The sequence below is a fragment of the Oenanthe melanoleuca genome, chromosome 12 (assembly GCF_029582105.1).
Source record: "Oenanthe melanoleuca isolate GR-GAL-2019-014 chromosome 12, OMel1.0, whole genome shotgun sequence".
Taxonomy (NCBI): Eukaryota; Metazoa; Chordata; class Aves; order Passeriformes; family Muscicapidae; genus Oenanthe; species Oenanthe melanoleuca.
In genome coordinates this window covers 9,067,781-9,083,995 of record NC_079346.1, presented here as the reverse complement: position 1 = coordinate 9,083,995, position 16,215 = coordinate 9,067,781, and the positions used below count along the sequence as shown (strand labels likewise).

Sequence of the window (16,215 nt, the reverse complement as noted above, 5' to 3'; positions counted from 1 at the left end):
GGAAAAGCAAAAAGAAGCCTGAGGACAGTTTTATGCTTCCATGTCCTTAGGAATGACCCAACAGGCTGGTGCACAGCACGGTTCAGCACTTCAGGCAGTGGAGTTAATGCTCAGGAACATAGCACAATGAGATTTATTTTCTCTGTGCCAACTTTCATAGTAGACAGAGAACTGCTCTGATGATTAAGGACAAGAGTTTCATAAAAGCTTCTCAAGCCAAGAACTCACAAAAATATGATTTATCCAAAATGAAGCTCCCATTCTGGAGATCCAAATGCCCAGACATGAGATCAGTGCCACTGTGGGCACAGAGGTGGATGGGTGGTGGATGGGACAGACCCCATAAGCACACAAATCTCCCAGAGGTGATGAAGAGCTCCTTGCTTAAACCACAGCAGTTTGATCATGCACTGAATGTTCAAACAGACCAGGCTGCTGACCTGCCCTTAGCACAGCCATTGCCACCTCTGATAGCAGATGGCAGCGTGAGAAACGTGATGTCCTGTGTGTGAAGAGAGCAGATGTTGATAAATGATCTAATATCAGGCAAGGGAAAACACAACAAGCAGAGGGGAAGCTATCCACAGAGCCTCTGTATTTAGATCCTCTCCTTTGACATCCTGTGGTTGAAACTAGTTATGTAGGGGGAAAAAACCCAAATTGATTTTAAAAAGCCTCTGGCAATGGGTCTGATTGTGATCTCTGTTCAATGCCAAGGAAAGCAGTTCCTGACTGCAGAGCTTGAGCACTCTTACATAAGAAATGCAGAGGCTGCAGACAAGGGTGACATCTGTGCTCCAGTGATGCCCAAAGGGATTCTGTCAGTGAGTAAGATGGAACAACAATCATCCCCAGAAGTAAAAAATATTGCAAGGAACAACTTCTCAATATTCAGACTGTGCAGACCACTCTGAGTGAATTCATAGCTTGCTTCCTAGCTTGGATTTGTTTCTCTCTGTTCCTGACTGGACACACTTTTCCCATGTGAGAGCTTATATTCTGCAAGTCTCAGGGCTCAGTTTTTGAAAAAAATTCACCAGAAGCCTCTTAAAATTAATTCCTGTTGGATGAAATGCATCGCTCAGAAGACTGTTGGCATTTAACCTGTCAAATTAAATATCAGAGGGTATTCCCATAGCAGCCAAGCCTTATGATTTTACTGTGAGTCTCAACATTTAGTATTTCTTCTAAATCTGCAATTCCTGAAGGCAAATGCAGGAATCTCAGTTTTCATTTTTGAAAAAGCTGCGCTTGTAAACTTCAAAATTACCAACAAAATACATTAATTCACTGCCTGTGAAGCAGTTCCACAGCTTGGAGCAGCACCCATATTTGCACAGACAGTTCTGTTCTGCTTGCTGGTCTGCAGGGCAGGACATCCCTCAGAGCCACCCCTGGCTTTGGACACCACTGGCTTCTGGATTCTTAGTCCAATGGGTCAAAGATCCAGTTCAGGCAACACAGCACTTTCCACTAAGCATCTGCCAACCTACCTGCTCAAAAGTAGCTTCCCCTTCTATAATTACTGGCGAGATCCTCGAGTACATTTTCATTTATAGCCAGAGGATAAAACATGCCAAAAGCTGTAGAATAACTTTGGTCCCTGCAGCCACATAGGTTCATAAATCACTTCTGCAAATATTGCCTTTAAATCAGGATTTGAGGTGAGGTTGCAAACACAGCAATAACCCTTCAAACCATCCATTTTGTCTGCACCTCCTGCAGTGATTTGCAGGAGAGCCTCTGTGGTGCTCATCCCATGGACACTTAGAACACCACTTCAGCAGGAAGAAGCTCTGCAAGTGTCCAGCCCCTTCTGAGCACTCAAGGAGGTTGTTTCCAGTTTTAAAATATGCTGTTCAGAGTGCAGGCTACCACCTTGTCAGCCTGAAAGGAGCTCTTGAAGTAATGAATGACTCCTGTTGTTCCTACCAAAACAGGGTATCACTCATCCTGACAGCATAATGGATGGGTTCCCCACAGCTATGCAATGCGTGGAGCCACCCGAGCAATTCAGAGCCATTTTACAGTAGGGCGCTACAGGGTTCATATCTTTATGTAGTTAAACAAATTCTCCATTTCTTTATTGTTCATTCAACACACAAAGATTTAGCCATTACCCAGTCCCACATGCTTGTCAAAAAGAAAAAAAAATTAGATTTAGCCTCCTGGGCTCCTTTTCCTCCTGAAGAATTTGAAATGTGCACAAGCCAACAGAGCAGGAGAAGGAAAGCTGCTTCATTAGTTACTTTTCAAGGTGAAAAGTTAAGGGCAAAATTAAGGAGTCAAGTCTCTCCCAGATCTAAGGCCCCTCCACACTTATAATAATTAGCAGGTTTCTACCTCTAAGCCCCCATTTCACGCTGTGAGCTTACAGTGAACCTAGAGGTGGTGACATAAAAACCTACAAGACCCAAGTGCACTTCAGCTTCCCTAGGACCCCAAATCCCAGGAGTTTCCATAACCTCCAGGGTCAGCTTTCCCAAACAAAGGTTTGAATATTACAGAGTTGGTTGCCAGAAGCAAAGTAAATAAAGAATAATTAATTAGTAATAGTTCCTCTACAACAGGGTAAAAGCAGCAGCTGAGAACACAGACACCATTTCCAGAGCTGCAAAATCTTGCCCAGAGAGATGGGCTGCCCAAGTGGGAATTTGGTCAAGCACATGCATTCCTCAGCCAGCCATTGACTGTGCTGTCTGGAATAATGGCAGGAATAAGGGAGTATGGAAGGCATGAAAAACCCCACTGAAACCCCCTGATTTAGTTGCTTTTTTTTCTTTTTCACCTCCTCTGTTGTTCCTGACTGCCCTTCAGCAAAAGCTGTGACTGACAGGTACACATCAGCTACCCTATCCAGGACCGTGAAATTCCAAAAAAGTTACAAAGAGAATTATGAAATAAATATTCTTCTATCTGATCTGCTACAGCTCTCACATGACAGCTGCTGCTTTCCAGGCTCCTCTTTATCCTTCTGGCAATGAACATTAAAGAAGCATCCTGGAAATTAAAAGCAGCTAAGAGAGACTTTGCACAGCTGGAAAGAAGCCCATGGCAAACACAATCCCAAGGAAGCCAGAGAGAAATGGTAGCACAAAAATCTGGCTGGTGCATGAGCTGCACAGGCAGCTAAACCCTTCCAATCCCATTGCTTTGGTCCTTCAGCATCCACACTACTACCACTGCAGAAAAGATACAAGAGTGACACCGTGTCCCTTTGGTGAGTCAAATCAACTCCCTGAGCACATTTGTTTATCAAAGAAACTAAAGACTGTGTCATTTGCCATTACTGCTCCGTTTACACCACATTCAGAACATTAGGCCCTTTTGTTTATTCAGCACCACATGATTATGTGATTGCTCTGACATGAGGCGGGTGGAGAGAGCCAGAGCTTGGGGAAGAGAGCAAGGAGGCAGAATTGCATTTATTTTCACAATTCCTCTTGGACAGAAACTCATTAAAGTTTAACCCACATCCTTCCAAGCAATCATAGCACATACAGAATGTAATATATGGGGCAAAGGAATTTCTTTGGGGGAAAACCAGCCCAGACTTAGCACAAAGCAAATGGCACCATGCCCATGGTTCCCATGCAGCTCCTTGGTCTGTGTGGTGCTGTTCCACATTTCTCTCTTTCCAGAAGGCATGAGGCCAGAGCCTCATCTCCCATAAAACAGTTTGACCTTGTTCTTGGTAATTTTATATTGTCTGAGTAGATGACCCTCCATGTTTCACAGAATGAAGTCTCTGCTAAGAGCCAGACTCTCACTACAGTCAGGGTAGGAGGACAGGGTGTCCCAGGCAATACTGCATTGCTTGAAATCCTTGAAACTGCTCCAGTTTCCATGTAAAACCAGATGCAATGCAAGTTTGCCCCAGGCTCAGCAAGACATTAACCTGTTGAAAGATGGAGGCAGAAGGGAAATTCACACCTGGGTATTTTTAGTTATTGCACAGGGAAAGGACAAAAGGGCAGGAAAGGAGAGCAGTCACAGGGAAGTTTGCCTGCCAAGGGAAAATCTGGGCATCTCAATCAAAACCAATAAACCCCAGAATAACCATCTTACTTTCTTCTGACTCCAGAAAAGGGGACATCTTCATTTTTGAAACTAAGGAGAACAAGTGCAGAACAAAGGCAGGTTTGGGCCACTCAAAGTATTTTTTTTTTCATTCTTACTGCTGAAAGAATGCAAGGGAAGGCAAGGCAAAAGCTCAGTAAAACAGACTCCCACACCTGGGGTTGGACCATCTAAGTTGTGTACAGGTAACTGTGAAAACAGGATGGAAATGAGAGCACCTGGGCTCCCAGTGCTGCTGATGGTATTCTGATTGTATCTCTGCTAGAATTGCTGTCAGAGAGGCTAAAATAGAGGGACAAAGCCCAGCTTCATCCCAGAACTCTGCTCCTTCATTTAAGGCAGAAACAGCCTGGGGAAATGACCAAAAACACCTCCAGACATCAGCCCAGAAGAATGGGATTCTAGTTCTTGCTATTGCAACTTGCATGTATCTTAGAACTACTGGAAAATTGATTTAATTGTCCTCCTATTGAAGATGTTAGGGTTTTTAAATTTATTTATCTCTCCCTGTCACTAAACAGTTCATTAAACCCAAGTCTTGCCAGGCACAATTTTAATTAGCCCTTTGCAGTCTCTAGGTGAAAAGGGACCCCTCAGAAGTTGGCAGAGACAGTTGCTTGGCCCTGTGCATGCTGAGTCACAGAATAATTGATGCTGGAAACACTGGCACAATTATTCTCCTCCCTCTCTAACCTCAGGCCACGTGGGACACTTGTAGGAGGGAATCTGCTGTGGATGTGGGGACTCTGCCTCAATCAGGAACACATAAACAAGGATCTGTCCTTTGCCTCCCTTGCTGGACACAACCTACCTTGGCTGCCACAGGGGTAAAGGAAACCAGCTACCTCTATTGATAAAGTTTAGTGGTTTTCCTACCTCTAAAGCTCTCTCCTAACCTCCCCATTTGCTATTTTAAGCCACTTCTTTCTTGGCCTATTCACTATGGATATGGGGGATTGTCCAGAGCCACTCATTTGCCTTCTGCAAAGCAGACCTGATGTGTCTAAAAGATTATGCAGCCATAAACAGAAGGCAACTTCAAAATTTAACTGGAAAATTTCATTTTGTATATGCTTGCAGCAGCTCTGTTCCACTCTAAAAAATGCATACAAAGACAGACATCATATTCTAGTGAATAAAGCCATCCTATCCATTACTAAGTAAAAACATCAAAGAGTATATGGAGAAAAGCTCCCTTCAAACTGCAATGAGCACCTTTTCCTGACTGGAGAGAGTTCCTGCCTCGACCATACCAAACACAAATCTCACCAGGGAACATTTATAAAACTGCACCTTTATAAATGAAATCTTGCTCAGTAACACAGAACAGAATAAAACATTAGAAGCCTTTCATTTAATCCTTACTCATTATGGATGTAAAATCTGGATCTCATAGTACTCAGATACCTCATCCCCAAAGGCATTTCCCAAGCAGGTAGCTGAAGTCCAGCAGCCCTGGAGAAGAAAAAGCCTTAACTGATTATTGCTCTGCTGAGCTTCACATACTGTTTTTCCTCTTAAATCTCCCTCAATTTCTGTCTGGTGACACTTATGTGTTTCTTCAACACGATCTTTAAAGCATTTCAGCTTGTTGGACAGCACAAAGAACTGTAAAAGCAATTGCCTTCAAGTTTTAAAGGAAAATAAAAAGAGAGATCTCAACTACCACAGTGCAGAAAGCATTCATTAGGCTACGTGTAAATTTTGCTGCCAGTGCAGCTCAGATTTTCTTCCTTTGTTTTCCAGATCTTTCATTTCAGACAGCTGAACCTGAATGCCTTGGCCTCAAACTCCTTGCAGAAGCACACTGACCGCCTCACACAGCTAATAATCTCATTTCTCCTGTTCCATCTCACCTTGAAGTATAAGCATCTGTCATTATCCAGAAATCAGCAGCACTGTTAAAATAAGCAGCCTTTCAAGTCAGGCAGTCGGCTGCTGCTCATGTCCTTCCATGAACTCAACCTACTTTCACCTCTTTAATTGCCTGCAAAGATTGAAACACGTTTACTGAGCGCTGACTTTGCAAACCACACACTGAAATGGGAACACTTTGGAAAAAATTACACTGAGAACTAACAGGTAGACAAAGAACTCAGAGAGCAACCTACAAACATGTGAACAAACAGATTTGCTGTGCCAGGATGCCATAGCTCATGAGTTAAAGAGGCACAAAGCCCCTTAAGCATCCCCGTGCTGGGCTCTGCCTCTATGTAATTTGCAAGGCAAGAGTTGCTTTTCCCCTGACAAATGCCACACACAACAGCCACAGATAGTGAGTTGTGTTGCTGTTATGCCCAGGAGACAGATGCCACCAGAGAATAGAAGCAAAACTACTGTAATCAGTCTGCTGGCAATAAGAAAATAAAAATCAATGTTGTTCTATTCCCTTCAACACTGAAATGTATTATTGGCAATTCTCCTAGTCCATGTTCTACAATTTCTGCCTTGTTCCCTGCAAGCAACAACTACCAAAACCTCAGCCTATCAACTGAAATTTTCCAAAACTCACAAGCCAAGCAGGGAACACAGGGCCCAGAACTATGAACTTATTGCACTTACCACTGAACTAACAAAACAAAATGATACAACATAAAGACAGTGACAGATGCCAGATCAGCTTCCCAAACCCAGCTAGCTACTAGGGCGCTTTTAACTAAAGATAACATATACAAAAACAAAAAACCAGCATGTTAGTGGAATAGAGTTGTCCTTCAGTTGATTGGTGTTTAGCTTCTGAACAGGGTCCATTTTTCCAGGCCCCTAGTCCACCTTTCAGTTGCTTGGGCAGAAGGAAAAATCTGGTCCCACAAACACTTAACAGATAGTTTTTGCTTTTTCCCAGGTGCTAACTACACACAGTTCTCTTTAAAATCTCCACAAAGTTTAGGAGTGCAGAGCTGGACTATAAATTCGACCTCCCAGGTTCCTCCACGTCTAGCGTAGTTACGCTGCAGTTTATTTTGTTGCAATATTGACCTTAAACAACAATTGCAAAAATAAATCACTGTGAATGCACGGCTCAGCCAATCTCATTCCTGCTCCATGCTCAGAACAACTTTGATGCTACTGAGCTTTGCTTCTCGGGTACCCTTAAGCTGCCCTGTTTATTAGAGCATCTTGAAAAAGAGCTAGCAATAGGAGTTTGCTCAAACCTCCTCTCTTACTACCTCAGCAGGGTTGCTCTTTGTTCTGCAAAGGTGTGCTGCTTTTCCCTTTAACTACAGGAGAAGCTTCAATCAATAAACTTAACCCATGCTTGTAGGTAGCCTGGAGATGGTATAAGAAAACCAAGAGCAAAGAGGCTGGGGCAGATGCAGGAAGGAGGAACCAGGTAGGTTGTATACAGCTTGTAAAGAGTCTCCTCTGCCTGAAAGAAAAAGATAAAGCAACTAAGACACTTGATTGCTAGTGACTGACACTGAACCAACCTCCTGTAGGTACAGGACCCAAACTAAGGCACCACGGTAAAATCCTTCTGAGAGATTCTGCAGAGAAGCACCAACCACATAGAAGATTCAACCCCTCTCATTCCTACAGCAGGCAGGGACTTCAGGGGACACACTGCCTTATATCAGTTTGCATAAGGACAGAGTTTTTTACCTCTCCCATAAATCTTTATCTAAAAACAAGAGTACATCTGAATATGGGCATGGCTGCAGCCACTGCAGATGTGCAGGCAAATGCTGATTTGCTGACCTGCTCATCTCAGTTGCTCTCTGCAGCTTTGGACACGCATTTGTCAGACCTGTTCATCTGCCATTAATATGCACCCAAGAGAGGTACATGGACAATTTAACAGAGAAACAAAGTGGTTTAAGACAAAGAGTAGGAAGCAAAAAACATCACTTGAAATTAAATAATATAAACTATTTGCTACATTTAAAAATCATTACAGTACTCACAGCATGCCTGGACAACTGCAATCATATTTCACTTACACATACAACACAGCTGAAGGATTTAATTTGACATAGTCAAATGTCTGATAACTGCCATTTCCAAAAACCAGCTAGTGTCTCCTGTGTGATCTGGAACACATCATTAGTCCCTGCTGCAGAAAGCACCCTCCATCCACTCAGCTTACTGTCTGGCCTGACTCCCCATGATTATCCCAAAACCCAGCCAGCAAAGGAAGAAGGGGAAGCGTGAAAGCAAACCTCAAACAAGATCAAGCTTCCCTTAATACCAGTTCCTGACAATTTGCATGGAAAAAGACATCATTGCATGACTTTTCTGGCTTCCATCAGACGTTAGCAAAGATCCACAGGTACCTTCAGTTGCAGTTGCTTTCCAAGCTCTAAGTGACTGGCAATCCCAGAGAAAAATGTACACTAATTCAGTAATCATCCTGTATTTATTGAAAGGCTTATAATCTCCTGAGCAAAGACATGCAAAAGGCTTAAGGAAGGGAAAAGCTGCTGACAGTAGGACAGGCAAAGAGTCACTCATAGTGGCATCTTAAGAGGGTCTGTAATCAACAGGATACACACGGCACAGGGAGTCAGATTAAGCACAGACGTCTTGCTAAAATGATTTGAACTGTGATGTGGGCATGAAAATGAGGCAGGCAAATAAAAGCATGTAAAAAAGTGGGATAAAGATGGAGACAGGTCTGCATTATGATATTATACCAGGTCACCAATGAACATTTCGAGGCTGAGAGTCAAGCTGTCGGTTTCCCAGAGGTTCTTGGGATGTTTCGGCTAAATGGGAATTTTCTTGTCATCTGTCAACATTTGGATCTGACTCACTCTTCTTTCTCTTCTCCTCATATGCACTGTGCACCCTTTCACGGGTATATGTCTGCACATGGGTTAATTTGCATTCACACAAACACACCCATGTATTTTTGACATACTCTGGTTATTCTAAGCCAGGAAAAGAGCATTTTAGCCACAAAGTAGCTGCAGACTAGCCCTGGCAGTGCAGCCTTTTTCCCTCCCCGTCCTATCAAGGTGCCTTATATTTGATATGCTGAAATCACAAGACATCATTGCCTCTAAAACTGACAGGAGAGCACTCTTCACAGTCCATTTAACCTCTCTATTCAAATGGCAAATCGATTTTTTGTGACGCAGACATCTGTCCCAGTAGGGACTAAACCAACACTCACCAAATTATTCTTCCCAGATTACAGAGGAGCTATCAGATAGTAAAGACTTCTCTGACAGTGACTCAAGCTTTATTTGAATCACTGCTGGAAAGATGAAAGCCTTTCCACTTCATGAGACAAATGTGAGAAAAATCATCCCCTTGTGAAGAGCAGAGCACACAAAATGTCTTGTTCCCAGGGCACAGGGAACATCTGTGAACCTTCTGGGAGCTGAAGTACTGCTCAGGCACACTTACATCACTCCTGAAGTTTACTCCCAGCATCCAAAGATCTGGGACCATCAGGGTGTTGAAATCATGGGGGAGGTTCAATCATATTTGCAGAACTCAGCACAGAGAAGGATTTTATCCTTGCTGCACCTCGAGAATGAAAACCAAAGCAAGATTTCCTCTGGAGTATATTTTATCAGCCCTACATTAAAAATATCACTGTTCAGAAAGGAAAAGCCAAAAGCTCTCACCCACAGGCTGAACAAGCACAGTTTCCACATTGCAATACTCTGTAGTAGCCAACACAAAAGACAATCAAGTCTCTGGTAGAGAAGCTGGCCCAGGACTTTTCACTACTCAGAGCTCCCCAGTTACCAAAAGCCTCAGAACAACCTTCTCCAAGCACTTCCAGCATCAATAGCAAGGCACACACGTGGGCATCAACCCCACATTTAATATCTGAAGAGTTTCTGAACTCTCTGTCCCATGTGGCACATAGTCAGGATGACCAGAAAAAGTCAGACCAAGCTGCAACCCCTTCCAGCACCTTAAAAAGCTCACTGATACCTGAGGGAGGCACAGTGCCTTTTAGTCACACAGTTTGTAGGAAAAGCCTCTTACCCTGACAAGCATCTCAGTCAGACTTTTTAGCTGCTTGCCCTCTGCAAAGAGTCCAGATTTATCTAAACTATTGCTTTTACATAGAAAAAGACAAAACAAACCAAAAGAGCACTTGTGTTTTGTAAGGATAACAAAATTGGCCCAGACGCAATGCTTTTAATGATAGGAAGAACTTTATGGCATCGTAGCTACTTAAACCACCCACCAGCCAGCAAAGAGCAGCACCTTCTGTCTCATTTTAGACAGAAGGCTGAGGCATAACTTCATGCCACATCACAGAAGAGAGTGGCAGTCCTTTAGCAGACACTGCTGAGAGCAGAAACTGCAAAGGACACCCATTAAAATTAAGGAGCTATGCATGACCTAGGTGGGAAGGGATGTCTATTTAAACAAATTGGCTGCATTTATATTCTTCCTACTTTTTAGGATTTTAAAATTATGAAAGGGAAGGCATGAGGAAGAAATGGTTGCAGGAGCTTGAACATAAGAGATGAGAGCTCAGACCTGTTTGGGCAGCCAGTGCTCCCAGCCCTGCACACTGCTGCTGTTCACCCAGGGCTAAAAGTGTCTCCAGCACTTTCCTACAGTCACTTTCCTGCCTCAGAATCAGCAATTACCACTGAGTCACTCGTGTGCAGTGACTGGAGGAGATAATTCTGCAGTTATGAGCAAAAGCAGGCTGGTCTGTCTGCTCACAGTGAGAGAAGAAATAATCTACAAGCAAATGTCTGCATTAATATGTGCCCCACATTTTTGACTTCTGCCTTAATTTTAAAACTGGTTTTCTGTCATTCTTCTAGTTATCTCCTATTAATTCTTTATTCTCTGCAGCAGCACCTTTCTCTACTCCATCTTTAATTTATCTTCACAGCATTCCCAAGGGAATGCTGTTAGCTGCCATCCTTATGTCAAAAAAAAGGGAATGGAGCACAGATGCTAAGATCTGTTTCAGGCTACAGGTTCACAGTCTTGCTTTCATGTGGGCTGTATGTCCCCAGAGATGCAGCTCCAGCCAGGACCACCTCTGGGTGCAAAATATCAGATAGGGCAGATGCTTGTCTTGGTGATTTGTCCAACATCTGAGGGAAATTGTGATAAAGAATAGAATTAAACCAAAATCTCTTAAATACCAAACAAGAAACGTCTCTAACAGACCCATCTTTTTATTCTATTTCATACAGTTGCTGCTTATTTAATGTAACAGTGACCACTAGCGTTCTCTTGTCTCCTGATACTGCAGGATGCACTAACAGAGCCAGGACCCAGCTTGATCCTCCACTACCCCTCAGAAATCAAACACCTCCTGGTAGAAAATTTCGTGTTTCACCACTGCACACAGCTGTGCTAGCACTGGAGCCCCCTGGAAATGTTTTTATAGTGTCAGGTGATGTTAATTTTGCTCAGGGCACAGTCCTACCTAAAAAGGGAAGGTGAAGGGGAATTCATCAAATCCCACTTACCTGAGAGGGCCTGTGTGGTTTCATTTCTGAGAGACTTCAGCCAAAATCAGTCAGCAGCATCATGACTGTTGAGCCACACTGTCATTTGTCACCCAGCAGATACACACTTTCAGGGGCTACTTTTTTCCTTCCCCCTCATAATTTAAGCTTTTAAATAATAGAAATATTAGTACCAGCTAACACAGCTTGAGAAAACATTTGGTAACAGGACTTCACTGGTAGGCAGAGAGAGATCTCAAATATGAGCCAAAACTGCCCCTTATCATTGTTTTCACTATTGTTGGAAGACACTCAGTCACATGTCAAAGGTCTACATCAAAAGAGATAATGACAATAATTTAGTCATCTCTGTAAAGCAACAGATCCCTAAAACAGTTATTTTGACTTTTTTTTCCCTCCCCTGGAAGCTTAAACACCTCAACCAGAGGTGGTCTTAGAAGAGTGCAGCACCTATTTTGAGCTGAAAGCAGGGGCACAGCATTTGCTGAAATAGTCTACAGATGAGGGCATTGCTTGCTTTTTTGTGGCTGTTTCCAATCATAAGCACTAGAAGGAAAAAATAGAACTAGATTTAAAGACAAAAATTACACTGATACTTTCGACACTGAGGCAAACACTTCCCTCCAGTGGAGCAATACAGGATTGCTCTTTTTTTGTCATAAACCCTTCCCTGGCTATTTTAGCTCAAACTGTGCATGCTTGTTTTTCTGGAGAAGATGGAATCTCACTTGTGCTGGAAAAGGAGCTACAAAAGAACGAGGAGTGTCCAATTACTGGAAGGGAAAAGCAGCCACAGGTTTATTTCACAAATTTAAACACTAAAATAAAAAGCCAATTAATGAATCCAAGGACCTTATTACAACTTTACTGTAAAAAATGTAGTAACTTCAACCAGTATCCTTCAATTTGCACTGGAGAAAATTACATTTGCACACTTTCAGGCTGAAAACAGAGCATGTCCAGCCAAAATGTTCAGAAACAGTTCTTCATTTTTCAGTTTGGCTTTTCTCTCTCCTAAGTGCTTTACTTCAGAAATTGAGGTGCAGATACCAGAGAAGTCCAGTAGAGAGTTGCTCTGCTGTGTCTTTACTCAATGAAAAGGAGTGTATCTTCCTTAAGGAGTCTCCTTTCACACTCAAAACAGCTGGAATGTGAAAACAGGGAAAAGATTAAACGAGAGTTAATCTTTTTCCTGAAATTACTGCTACTTTCAAGAAAAATTATAAGAAGCTAAAGATGTCAACAGCACTGACTGTTGGTAAAAATGAGTCAGATCTTTGGTGGAGATTCGATTCTGGCTTATGTTAAATGCAAGAGCTCCTGTGGAGTTCTAGCACCATGAATAAATGCATAAATCCTCAGTGCAGTCTAGGAAACATGAGTGTAAACCTACACACAGGTGTTCATCTATCATTTCCAGAGAAACATGAAGGCAGAGAAACCATATTCCCCCCATCAGTTTTGAACTCCAGATGTCACCAAGAACCCCTACACATTGCTGTGCCCATTCCCCAGTGCACCATCAGCAAGACTGCTTCACCTATGGATTAGTCCTTAGGGATTCCTGTGTAAATACTATCAGCATTACAAAAGCAGCCCAGGCACTTCCCCTACTGCTTATTTTTCTTGATCATCCCCCTGGCTGTCAGCAGCAACCTATTATTGTCAGAACAACTGGGACATCAACACAGAATTTATTGTGGTTTCAGGTGGGAATGAGAGAAGATGAACTATTACTTGAGACGAGCTTTACATACAGTCTGACTAAACCCAGTCTGGCAACCCATAAAGGCAAGGCTCTGCATCTCACTACTAGTGCAAGGCCCACTGCTGCTCAATAAAATAATGAGCTTTTTTCATTTATTTCAAGTCATTATTAAGCACATTTTAAAGTTTATGAAGTTTTGTGGTTTCCCTTTATGGTGACTAGATTTGGCTATAAATAGTCTAGTGTTACAGGATGAAAAACATGGGGACTCAAAAGAGCTTCCAAAACCTCAAGGCTGTGACTTTAAGTCATTGACTTTAGAGGAAGATGGGAAAACACAGGGCTGTCCTTGGGCCAGACATCACTGCAAAACTAGAGGATAACAATTTCCATTTCCACTATAAATGTGGTTGATTACCAGCTGCTGTCCTCCACACAAAAGCCCTGGGGAAAAGGGATGATTTCCCAATGGACCGTGCTGTGCTGGCAGCCCATGTCTCTGTGCCACCGTCCCAGAAACTGCATGAATGGTCAGGTGCCTCATGCTGATGCAGTCATTACCACAAGAGGCTGGAAGTCCAGATACTCTTAGAAACCTGTTTATAAAGGAAATGCCAGCTGGAGCAGCAGCCCTGAACTTCTTGCCCAGGGTAGGTTACGCCACAGCCTCACTGTTACATCATTGTGGATTTTGCAGTCAGTGTAGCCTCTAAGCAAAGGTGCCCTTTGCTTGTATAAACTAATTGAGCACATGTGTGCTTGACATTTCACGTGGCATTACCACCCTATTTCCTGTTCCCAGTGACAGTGTCGAAAGGGCAATCAATGCAGGCAAGGAGCTGGAAGTGCTGCACCCAATAGGTTAGGCCTTCCAGCTGCCAAAATGTGCTTTGCCATATCAAGTGATAGTGAATTAAACCAAGTTAACAAGCTGCTATAAGGATGAACTGATATCCCTTCTGCCTATGTCCTTCTAAATTAAAAAAGTTTTCTAAGCCAGAAAACACAAAATGATGACATTTCAGGTATGACCTCCATGAAACACTAAGTAAAGAAGCTCTGAATATCTCTTTGAAGTTTTTAATGGCCACACATAGTAAAGAGTGCCTGGGAGAGAAGTTGTGCTTATTTCAGTGACTGATGATCTATTAACAAATGAAAATTTGACTTTTTTAGATTGGTATGTTCTCACATACACATGCCAACCACACCATGTTCCTTAGAGCACTATTGTTTTGGTCAGGGACCAGCTGGTTTCTGTGTACTCCTGCTCACAGCAGCATGAAGGCTGTGGGGAAGACTGCAAAGCTAGTCATGGTGTATCCTACATCAAGTATGAAACTGATATCCCAGTACTACTTCTAGGCCCCCAGTCTCTAGACATGTCAGTCTGAGTGAGCTTTGCCAGCTGTTTGCCTGATCTGGATTTGAGCCTCAAACCATTCTGAACTTGGATCCTTGCTGCCCAGGATTACTTTTCTCTTGGATAGTAACAGAGCTCTCAAGACTGGTTTGAGACCTGAGTACCCCCTTCACCAGTTCAGGAAGCACTGCGAGATAGAACAGTGCCAGCAAGTGTTTAGTCTGCAGTTGTCTCTCTCAGATTCTCAGACCAAGCAGTAAAGCCTTGCTCCTGCATTGAACAGCTCAGTCCCACCTTGTTGAGACAGGAACTCACAATAGCATCCTTACAGTTGCCACCTCCAGCTCCTGCAGTGTTTCCCATCCAGTACTGACCACACCTGGTAAGCCACCACACTCCTGTACAACTTAAAACCAAACTCCAACAGCTACAGCATTTTTTACTTTTTTCTCTGATTCTCTCATCCTATTTGCTCCATTTAAAGTCTCAGCATGATTTTTCCTGAGCTGACAGCATGCAAAACAGCTAAGGCTGGTTATTGGGGTGGAGAAGGAAAGGGAAATCAAATAACTTCCTTTCTGCTTCATGCATCATTACCAAACATCATGTTTTTAAAAAGAAAAAAATCAGAACCATGCTGGCTTTGGCTCTAATAACATAGAGCAAAAAGAAGCCAACCAACTCCCCCACAGCTCCAAGACACCAGCTCCATAGCACTGATGAGCTTGGATAACAAGGCTTGTAATTTTGCCTTAAACTAGCTGGATGTTTCTTTGAAGTTCAAAACTAGCTTAAGACTATTGGTTTTCTTGTTGATGTCTGTGCTTTGTCTGTCTTTCACTGCATTTCCTGTGACTATCTAGGAAAGGAAATGTAAATTTACAGTGTACAATCTCCCTAGCTAATCCTTCACTGCTTATCAGGATCAGTTTCCCACTCCACTTTTCCTCCCTAGCTGCCAAGTCATCCACACAAAGCCAGCTCTGCCACGTGGCACTGCAGGGCTGTTCAGAGAGGTCAGCAACCAGAGATGTTCCACGGCTGCAGGCTGAATGTCACACATGAAAAAAAATAACAGTAATAGTGAACTGAAATAACCAAATCCTCCTGGCAGAGCTAAAAATAATCTGTTGAGATTAGAGCTCACATACTTTACCTATCTTCAAAGAACACACTGGCTGTTGGAGGAAAACCATCTTTTGCTCCTCTGTGAGGAGGATGGGACACCCACAAAAAGGATAAAGAGATGCAAATGTCCTCACCACTGGAGCTGGTTACTCCACTGTTAAAATCCAACACCATCAATGAGCAACCAGGCTGCCACACAGCATGTGGGGGGCTCAGAGGACACATCACCTCAATTTCTCAAGAGCATGACATCTGTGTCATGGAAACTGTTGTCACATTCAACTCCTTTCCTCAACACACCTCCTCCTTTCACAAAGGGGATAATATTTTGCTTTTGCTGCTTTTAGAAATCTGGACTTGGAAGAACAGACAAGAGGAGTTCAATTTGGTGCTGCTGCTGGGCTTTTCCAGAGGCTGCACAATCATGTGGGCTGGAAGGACAGCCCTTAGTCAGGAGGGAAAGGGGAGAGTTCATAAAGCACAACACTGACACCAGCCTGCAGCAATGTAAGCACAGTGACAAAGCTCTT

General features: G+C 43.0%; 1 protein-coding gene across 1 annotated transcript in view; it reads right to left on the bottom strand.

The window, feature by feature from the left end:
- GRIP2 (glutamate receptor interacting protein 2) overlaps window positions 1-16,215 on the bottom strand; it is a 243,835-nt gene that overhangs the window by 158,475 nt on the left and 69,145 nt on the right. The gene's annotated exons all lie outside the window — the stretch shown is intronic.